This window comes from Aquarana catesbeiana, linkage group LG02 (genome assembly GCF_042186555.1).
Source record: "Aquarana catesbeiana isolate 2022-GZ linkage group LG02, ASM4218655v1, whole genome shotgun sequence".
Lineage (NCBI taxonomy): Eukaryota > Metazoa > Chordata > Amphibia > Anura > Ranidae > Aquarana > Aquarana catesbeiana.
Genome location: NC_133325.1, coordinates 154,656,835 through 154,667,115, shown reverse-complemented (window position 1 = coordinate 154,667,115; position 10,281 = coordinate 154,656,835). Strand labels below are relative to the sequence as shown.

At 42.4% G+C, this 10,281-nt stretch overlaps 1 long non-coding RNA gene across 1 annotated transcript; it reads left to right on the top strand.

Annotated features, from left to right (window-relative positions):
- The first annotated feature begins 1,266 nt into the window (after positions 1-1,266).
- On the top strand, positions 1,267-5,754 carry LOC141129827 (uncharacterized). The gene is made up of 3 exons (XR_012241877.1): positions 1,267-1,521; positions 1,642-1,739; positions 5,151-5,754. It is a non-coding gene; the product is annotated as an uncharacterized lncRNA (long non-coding RNA).
- Positions 5,755-10,281: the final 4,527 nt, after the last annotated feature.

Sequence of the window (10,281 nt, the reverse complement as noted above, 5' to 3'; positions counted from 1 at the left end):
GCTGCATTGATGGGCACTGATCAGGCTGCATTGATGGACACTGGTGAGGCTTCATTGATGGACACTGGTGAGGCTGCACTGATGGGCACTGATGAGGCTGAGCTGATGGGCACTGATGAGGCTGCATTAATGGGTACTGATGAGGCTGCATTGCTGGGCACTGATGAGGCTGCGTTGATGGACACTGGTGAGGCTGCATTGATGGGCACTGGTGAAGTTGAGCTGATGGTTACTGGTGAGGCTGCACTGGATGGGCACTGGTGAGACTGCATTGGATGGGCACTGGTGAGGCTGCATTGGATGGGCACTGGTGAGGCTGCATTGATGGGCACTGGTGAGGCTGCATTGGTGGGCACTGATGAGGCTGAGCTGATGAGCATTGGTGAGTATAATACATTCTTCAAATGTGCTTTAAAATGCATGGTTTTCCCTTTTATGAACAAGAAAATTATGACGTTATGCGGTTGGATTGGTATAATAATGCTATGGGGCGGGTATGAAATGATTTCCAGGGCTGGTTTTTATACCCAGTCGGTCTCTGACCGTCTCCCTCTGCAGCCGCAGCAATGCTGCTAAGTAAATGTACGGCACTGCCATATGAATACAGCGCTGCTATGTGGCTAAAGCACAGACCTGAAGTCTCCTCCCTCTGCCTTTATCGGCACTCCCCAGCGCCCCTGCTCAGTGCCCTCCAGTGCTGCTTGCAGAAAGACTATAGAGGTTGGAGATGGAGCTTCTGGTTGCTAATGATCCCTCTGGAAGGATGACTGCAGGAGTTTGTTCTGTGGGATGTGTGGAGGGAGGTGAGTTGGTGGGTTTTGCAAGATGTTGAGACTTGTGTGCAGGGGCTTGAGATGGGGGGTGGGGCAGTGACAGCAGTGTCTGCAGCAGGGTATGAGGCCAGTACTAGTCCTGTACAGCGAATTTCAATTGCTCTATGCATGCCACTGTCAAGTGGCCTCTGCAGTGTTGGAGCAATGAATTATGACTCATTCACACCATATACTTTTATATCATCCACTTGCACCCCTCTTCTGCACATACTACCCACTGCTATACCCTCCGCACCCTACACATATACTTTATAAAGTTTTTTCTCTATCTTATTTTCTTAACATTTGATAGTTATATCCCAAAAAATTTCAAAGAAATATCCTTTTTTTATTTCATGGACAAAATGTGAGAAATAACATATATATCATTCCATAAACACATACCACATACAATGCATATATCATTTGAGGAAAATATCCTTATAAAATAGTTTACTATTTGCCAATAAAAAAAAAAAATATGTCCCTGGATTTCATTTTAAAAATCTGGTCACTTTATCTTACTTCAAAAGCTGCACATGCTCTGTGTGGTCTCTCTCCTCCATAGCAGCTATAGCTGAGCTCAGTGTTGTTGTGACAGGGGAAGAGACCGCTGGTCCTGCTTTGTATTGTAGAACAAGGGCTTGCCCACAACCTAGAGCTCTGACAGTGGTGGAGAATGCCGGCTTCTGGGGGAGCAAGATATTGGGTAAGTATTTAATGTTATTCCTTCTACCTAGTCAAACTAGCATTTAAACCATGCAGTGTGTGTGTACATTACATTTAAAAGCAGCCCAGAGTTGGGCTTTAACCCTCTGTTTCCTCATAGAATGTTTTGGAGTACAGGCGTCCTTTTGGAGAGCAGTAGTTCAAATGAACTGGTAAGAGCCCCTTTGGACCACTTTAGGAGGTCATTGAGTGATTTGGGTAAGTTGGATAAGCAAATTGCATTTTGGTTACATAATTTTCGATGTATAAAACATTTTTGTGTATATATATATATATATATATATACACAGTGAGGGGAAAAATTATTTGACCCCCTGCTGATTTTGTACATTTGCCCACTGACAAAGAAATGATTAGTCTATAATTTTAATGGTAGGTTTATTTTAACAGTGAGAGACAGAATAACAACAAAAAATCCAGAAAAACGCATTTCAAAAAACGTATAAATTGATTTGCATTTTAATGAGTGAAATAAGTATTTGACCCCTTTGCAAAACATGACTTAGTACTTGGTGGCAAAACCCTTGGTTGCAAATCACAGAGGTCAGACATTTCTTGCAGTTGGCCAACAGGTTTGTACACATCTCAGGGGGGATTTTGCCCCACTTCACTTTGCAGATCCTCTCCTAGTCATTAAGGTTTCGAGGCTGACATTTGGTATCTCAAACCTTCAGCTCCCTCTACATATTTTTTATGGGATTAAGGTCTGGAGACTTAATCTAGTCCACTCCGGGACCTTCATGTGCTTCTTCTTGAGTCACTCTTTTGTTGCCTTGGCCATGTGTTTTGGGTCATTGTCATGCTGGAATACCCATTCATGACCCATTTTCAATGCCCTGGCCGAGGGATCGAGGTTCTCATCCAAGATTTGACAGTACATGGCCCTGTCCATTGTCCCTTTGATACAGTGAAGTTGTCCTATCCCCTTAGCAGAAAAACACCCCCAAAGCATAAAGTTTCCACCTCCATGTTTGACGGTGCGGATTGTGTTCTGGGGGTTATAGGCAGCATTCCTCCTCCTCCAAACAGTTGAGTTGATGCCAAAAAGCTTGATTTTGGTCTCATCTGACCACAACACTTTCACCCAGTTCTCCCCCGAATAATTCAGATGTTCATTAGCAAACTTCAGACGGGCCTGTACATGTGCTTTCTTGAGCAGGGGGACCTTGCGGGCGCTGCAGGATGTCAGTCCTTCACGGCGTAGTGTGTTACCAATTGTTTACATGGTGAATATGGTCCCAGCTGCCTTGAGATCATTGACAAGATTCTCCTGTGTAGTTCTGGGCTGATTACTCACCGTTCTCATGATCATCGAAACTCCACGAGGTGAGATCTTGCATGGAGCCCCAGACCCATTTGCGAATAATCGCACCAACTGTTGTCACCTTCTCACCAAGCTGCTTGGCGATGGTCTTTTAGAACATTCCAGCCTTGTGTGGGTCTACAATCTTGTCCCTGACATCCTTGGACAGCTGTTTGGTCTTGGCCATGGTGGAGAGATTGGAATCAGATTGATTGATTGCTTCTGTGGACAGGTGTCTTTTATACAGGTCTCTGCTCGTTACCTGTATAGAAGACACCTAGGAGCCAGAAATCTTGCTTATTGATAGGGGATCAAATACTTATTTCACTCATTAAAATGCAAATCAATTTATAACTTTTTTGAAATGTGTTTTCTGGATATTTTTGTTGCTATTCTGTCTCTCACTGTTAAAATAAACCTACCATTAAAATTACAGACTGATCGATTCTTTGTCAGTGGGCAAACGTACAAAATCAGCAGGACATCAAATACTTTTTTCCCTCACTGTATATATTTATATGTATATATATATATCTATATCTATCTATCTATCTATCTATCTATCTATCTATCTATCTATCTATCTATCTATATATATATATATATATATATATATATATATATACATATATATGTACACCATATATATACACACTATATTACCAAAAGTATTGGAACGCCTGCCTTTACACGCACATGAAGTTTAATGGCATCCCAGTCTTAGTCCGCAGAGTTCAATATTGAGTTGGACCACCCTTTGCAGCTTTTCGCAGTCTCCATTCTAATTCATCCTGAAGTAATCGATATAATTATTAATATTATATCTGTGTATTAATTTGTCTAGTCCCTATAATTAGTTGGTCTATTAAACTCTGAGCACATGCTATTGTTGAATTCCAACACATCCCAAAGGTATTCTGATGGGTTGGGGTCAGGACTCTGTGCAGACCAGTCAAGTTCCTTCACCCTAAACTCGCTCATCCATGTCTTTATGGATCTTGCTTTGTGCACTGGTCCAAATCATTTGGTGGAGGGGGGATTATGGTGTGGGGTTGTCTTTCAGGGGTTGGGCTTGGCCCGTTAGTTCCAGTGAAGGGAACTCTTAAGGCGTCAGCTTACCAAGACATATTGGACAATTTAATGCTCCCAACTTTGTGGGAACAGTTTGGGGATGGCCCCTTCCTTTTCCAACATGACTGCGCACCAGTGCACAAACAAGGCCCATAAAGACATGGATGAGCGAGTTTGGGGTGGAGGAATTTGACTGGCCTGCAGAGTCCTAACCTCAACCCGATAGAACACCTTCGGGATGAATTAGAGCGGAGACTGCGAGCCAGGCCTTCTCATCCAACATCAATGCCTGACCTCACATATGTGCTTCTGGAAGAATGGTCAAACATTCCCATAGACACACTCCTAAACCTTGTGGACAACCTTCCCAGAAGAGTTGAAGCTGTCATAGCTTCAAAGGTGTGGGCCCAGTGCTGGGACAAGGTCATCCAGCGCCCAGGGCAAAGATGCCAAACTGCGCCCCCCTTTGCCTTAGGGTTAGGGTTAGGGTCAGGGTGCCCCCCACCCCTGTAATAAACCATTGCGCCAGGGGCAGCCGCCCCTCCTGCCCACCCCTTGTCCCGGCCCTGTGTAGGCCAACTCACTATCGAACCCTATGCACTAAGACTGGGGTGCCATTAAAGTGCCATGTGTGACCCGATACTTTTGGTAATATAGAATATATATATATATATATATATATATATATATATATATATATATATATATATATATATTCTGGTTAAACGACTTTGGCCTTTAAATTTACTGGAGTTCCCCTTTAATGATCACTAATTGCATCTTTCCCAACACACCCTATGCACTATAAAGACTGACAGTTGGCAGAAATGCCCTTTAAAAAAATCTGACAATTACATAAAACATTGGTTTAGGTAAACATTCTCACACATCACTATTGTAAGCTTTTCTGTGAAAGTTCACATCTGAGTTTAAATCCATCCCTTGAGCATAACCATGAAAGTACTCCATAGCCTGTTTAAGGTGAATGTGTGTAGTTAATTTTGTGTGAGGTGAAGGACATAAGGGGTTACTCACAACACTGGAAAAAAATAAATTGGGACACATTTGTGCCATGACCGTGGCAGCTTTATGAATAACCCCACTGGTACGTATTCATACTTGTCCCCCGCCCTCTTCTGATTTGCTGGAGGCTTTTCAAACCACTTTAAATAAACACAACCAGGTCTGGATGGAGAAAACGTTAATAATAGGGGCTGCTCTGTGTTTCATCTCAGGAAGGAAGCAATTGCCGGCGGTTTGCAGTTACTTTGGTTGCACAATTTGCAGGCCTCTCCTGTACAGAAAAACTTGTGAAAGGGAAGACAGACCGGCATTTGGGCCTTAACATACCAGGCTGTTAACCCACACATCTTTGCATTATATCCAACATCAGAGAAGAGTACCCTGTACAGAAACCTCATATGGCAAATGAAGAAGAACATGCAAAGCCTGCAAAGTATCTGGAAGTGACAGTTCAACAGACTCCCTCCATTCTTCCCATACGCAATGCTAAGACCCTTGTTCTACAAAATCATTGCATATCTTTGTGATCACTAAGTTTCATTTGCTTGATATGGAATAAGAATAAAATAGGATTTAAATAAATCATCCCTACAGCCATAAGAAGGAAAAAAAATGATCAGATAACGAAACCACAGACAGATTGCCACCCCACAAATGTTCTCACCAAAGGTCAAAGTTTACATGGCCCACATGAAGATGTAAAATTGCTCCTAAAAAAAGCCGCATAACAACTGGCAATGTGTAAGAACTGCTTGCATGCAGATTACCAAGGTTCTCAACCAAACTTTTCAGTTGTGCACCACCACTATAATCACTGCACCCTCCACATACAAGCTCTTTACAAATAAGAAGAGGTCTACATAAGATATATACTATATATAAAATATATATTGTGTGTATATATATATATATATATATATATATATATATATATATATATATATATATATATATATATATACTTGAAAAAGTATTCATACCCCTTGCATTTTTTCACAATTTGTCATGTTACAACCAAAAACGTAAATATGTTTTATTGTGATTTTATGTGATAGACCAACACAAAGTGGCACATGATTGTGAGGTGGAAGGAAAATGATAAATGGTTTTCAATTTTTTTTACAAATAAATATCTGAAAAGTGTTGCGTGCATTTGTATTCAGTCAATACTTTGTAGAACCACCTTTCTCTGCAATTACAGCTGCAAGTCTTTTTGGGGATGTCTGTACCAGCTTTGCACATCTAGACAGTGAAAGTTTTTACCCATTGTTATTTGAAAAATAGCTCAAGCTCTGTCAGATTGGATGGAGAGTGTCTGTGAACAGCAATTTTCAAGTCTTGCCACAGATTCTAAATTGGATTTAGGTCTGGACTTTGACTGGGTCATTCTAACATATGAATATGCTTTGACCTAAATCATTCCATCTCAGCTATGGCTGTATGTTTAGGGTCATTGTCCTGCTGGAAGGTGAACATCTGCCCCATTCTCATATCTTTTGCAGACTCTAACAGGTTTTCTTCCACGATTGACCTGGATTTGGCTCCATCCATCTCCCCATCAACTCTGACCAGCTTCCCTGTCTCTGCTGAAGAAAAGCATCCCCACATGATGCTGCCATCACCATGTTTCACAGTGGGGATGGTGTGTTTAGGATGATGTGCAGTGTTAATTTTCCGCCACACATAGTGCTTTGCTTTTAGGCCAAAAAGTTCAATTATGGTTTCATCTGACCAGAGCACCTTCTTCCACATGTTTGCTGTGTCCCCCACATGGCTTCTCGCAAACTGCAAACAGGACTTCTTATGGTTTTCTTTCAACAATGGTTTTCTTCTAGTCACTCTTCTATGAAGGCCAGATTTGTGGAGTGCACGACTAATAGTTGTCCTGTGGACAAATTCTCCCACCTGAGCTGTGGATCTCTGCAGCTTCTCCAGAGTTACCATGGCTGCTTCTCTGATTAATGGATTGAACAGTGCTCTATGAGATGTTCAAAGCTAGGGATATTTTTTTATAACCTATCCCTGCTTTAAACTTCTCCACAACTTCTATCTTCCCATCAACTCTGACCAACCTCCGTGTCCCTGCTAAAGAAAAGCATCCACACAACATGATGCTGACACCACCATGTTTCACGGTGGAGATGGTGTGTTCGCAGTGATGTGCAGTGTTGCTGAATTTTAATTTTTTGCAAACAGGCTAAAGATCCCCTTTAAGTTGGCCATACTGTAGATCAAACTTTGGCTGGTTCAGTGGAGAATGTGTGGATGGAAGAATCAGGTCAGTTTTTTCATTCAACCTGCTGGTTGAACAAAATCAACTGACTCATGTATGGCCAGCCTTGGAGAAATGTATACCCTCTCTTAGGCACAACATGGCTCCCTCTGACAATACCTTCATCTCTTTATCTGTCTAGAAGTGTATAGGTTTCTGGATTAGGATGACACAATCAAGCAAATCCTGGTGCCTGTGCAATTTTTGTTAACTACATTTTTTGTTCAACGATGTGATTAGCTCCCCTGCTGCAGTCTCTCAGGTTGTGACATTGTTACAGTCAATGCTGCAGTCTCATCAATGGGATAGAGAAGATTGAGGAATTCTTCCTCCTGCCTGCAGTAGACTGATGGCATCATCTCATCATAGGTAAAGTCACCAGACTGGAGGACAAGGATTGCTTTTGATGATCAAAAGAACAGCTTTTTTTAAAAATAATACTGTACATTGTGATATGTAAGTAATGTATTCCAGCAGACTTGTAAATTTTCTAAAAGGTCCAATCTAAGCATTAAATCACAATGCTAGCTTTGTTTCCAGGTATATCTCAATAAAGCAAGCAATTTTACGTCTATCAGAGAGTTTGGTAGATTCATTGTGTCACCAAGATGAACAGCCAAATAACAGGCAGATGCTACAGTGGTGTAAGTTCATGAACAGATGGTGAGCACAAACACTAGACAGTTGCAGAGTCAGCACGCTGATGGTCACTACAGACACTGACAAACATATATTAAAGCCTGTCTAAAGACTTTTTTGTGTTAGAGTGGTGTCAGTTTTTTTTTTTACGGTCCACTGTTTCCACAGGGGAGATTCACTCTTTTTCTCCTGATAACCCATATTACCAGGACTGAAAGTGACCACTAAAGTCTGCATTACATGGATCGAAATTTGGCTGATTCAGCAGGGACCGGCCGAGATTTGATCCATCTATGGGCAGGCTGATTGTACCCAAGCCGATCCATCAATCGACTTGAGTACAACCAGTAATCATTGTGTTCTGCTGGCTGGGAAGGCTCCCTGCACGAGCAGAACACAATAGCGATGCAGGAGACATCCCCCCAATAAAAATGTCTGTGTTGATGAGGTAATCAAATGATTTTCTTTCCTTCCACTCGTGGAGGTAGGAAAGAAAATCAAATCATCTATGGCCTGCTTTAGTCAGATTTGCTGCTTTTCAGTTCCCTAGATTGATTTCACAGAGACAAATATGTGGCGTACAGGAGACACGTGAAAAGAAAGTAACAAGCAGGTTCAAACATAAATGCACATGGATCTGGAGTTGCTAGGGATACTATAAGGGAAGATTGTGTGAAGGGATGCAAAGTTTTGACTATAGAAGTAGTTGCTGCGTGCAAAAAGTTGGTTGACAAGGGCTGTATAACCATCAGGACAGATGGGAAGAGGAAGGTTCAACTGAGGACTCAGACATCACATGTACACAATAAAAAGAACAGTATGGGGCCTTTACATGGGCAGCAGAATTGTAGACTGCAGATTTGGAGTTACATATTTAGTCTGGTTGAAAAAAGACACCAGTCCATCTAGTTCAACCAATAGAAGGAAAAAAAATATATATACTACTCCTATACCCACAGTTGATCCAGAGGAAGGCAAAAAAACCTGCAGTTTTTGCAGAAGGGAATGAAGATGTAGCTTTGTAAAAGTACTGCACGTCACAAGAAGCTTCCCATGCAAGAATCAGCTAAAAAGGAGCAGTTTACAGGCAATCAGAGTTATAAGGATATTTTGTTTCTCTAGTCACAAATCAAATGGGTGAGTACCACTGACATAATTTGAAGGGATGAAGGGTGCTGCACTTAGTGGAAGTTTCCTGCAATTAGAGTAAGGTATATATATGGCTGAGATCAGTGGCGGCCCGTCCATATGCGCACGGGCACCGCCCCCCCAGCAGTAAAAAATAAATAAATAAATAAAAAATGCAATCACGAGATTGCAGACGAGGCGCTTCATTTGCAGGATTTTTACCGAACAACTTCTGTCCGTAGTATCACTGCGGGCGGGTGCTTTGTTGATCTAGTTAAGAGGTTACTTCCGGTTTCCCTGTGCTACAGGGAAACTAGAAGTGACATCTGAAGCTCCGTGGAACACACGGCCCAAGCGGAGCTAGTAAGTAAGGCTCTAAGGCTGCAAAATAGGTGAACTGCGAGGGCCATGCTTGGCCCTCGCAGTCCACTCAGCTGTGTTAGGAAAGCGAATGACTATTCGCTTTCCTAACACTGAACCGCCTCTCCGTCAATCAGGTGCTCGGGTCTGTTACCTGTCACCTGATTGGCTGAAACAACAGGCGCCGCTATTGGACGCCTATCAGGAGGAGAGGACTGGAGATGAGGCAGGAAAGGAGACGCACGAGGGACCCCGCTTGTCGCCGTCACCCGATGTCCCACAGACTCAGGGTAAGTGCCGAGCAGGCGGGGGGCACACTGGCAGCATTTGATGGGCACACTGGCAGCATCTGATGGGCAGTTGGGCACACTGGCAGCATATGATGGGCACACTGGCAGCAGTTGATGGGCACAGTGGCTGCATTTGATGGCACAGTGGCAGCGTTTGATGGGCACAGTGGCAGCATTTGATGGGCACAGTGGCAGCATTTGATGGCACAGTGGCAGCATATGATGGCACAGTGGCTGCGTTTGATGGGCACAGTGGCTGCATTTGATGGGCACAGTGGCTGCATTTGATGGGCACAGTGGCTCCGATTGATTTTTTTTTTTCAAAATGTTTTCAGTTTGTTTGCGCCCCCCCAAAAATTTTGAACACCAGCCACCACTGGCTGAGATACTACAAATACAATTTTGCCTGGAGTTCCATTTAAAGGTATTTCAGAAGGATCAGTTATAATGGAATACCATTTTTTTTAAGTCTTTATTTGGATAATTCTATTCTATTTCATACTATTCTCCTCCCCGAAACTCAATGCAAATGCACATTCTGAAAAATTACACTTTAAATAGAAAGAAAGAACTAGGTAGATCAATAGTCCAGTTAATATCCATATAAAATGACTAATTGTCAAAAGACCCTTGTCTTAAAACTTTTAAAAATAA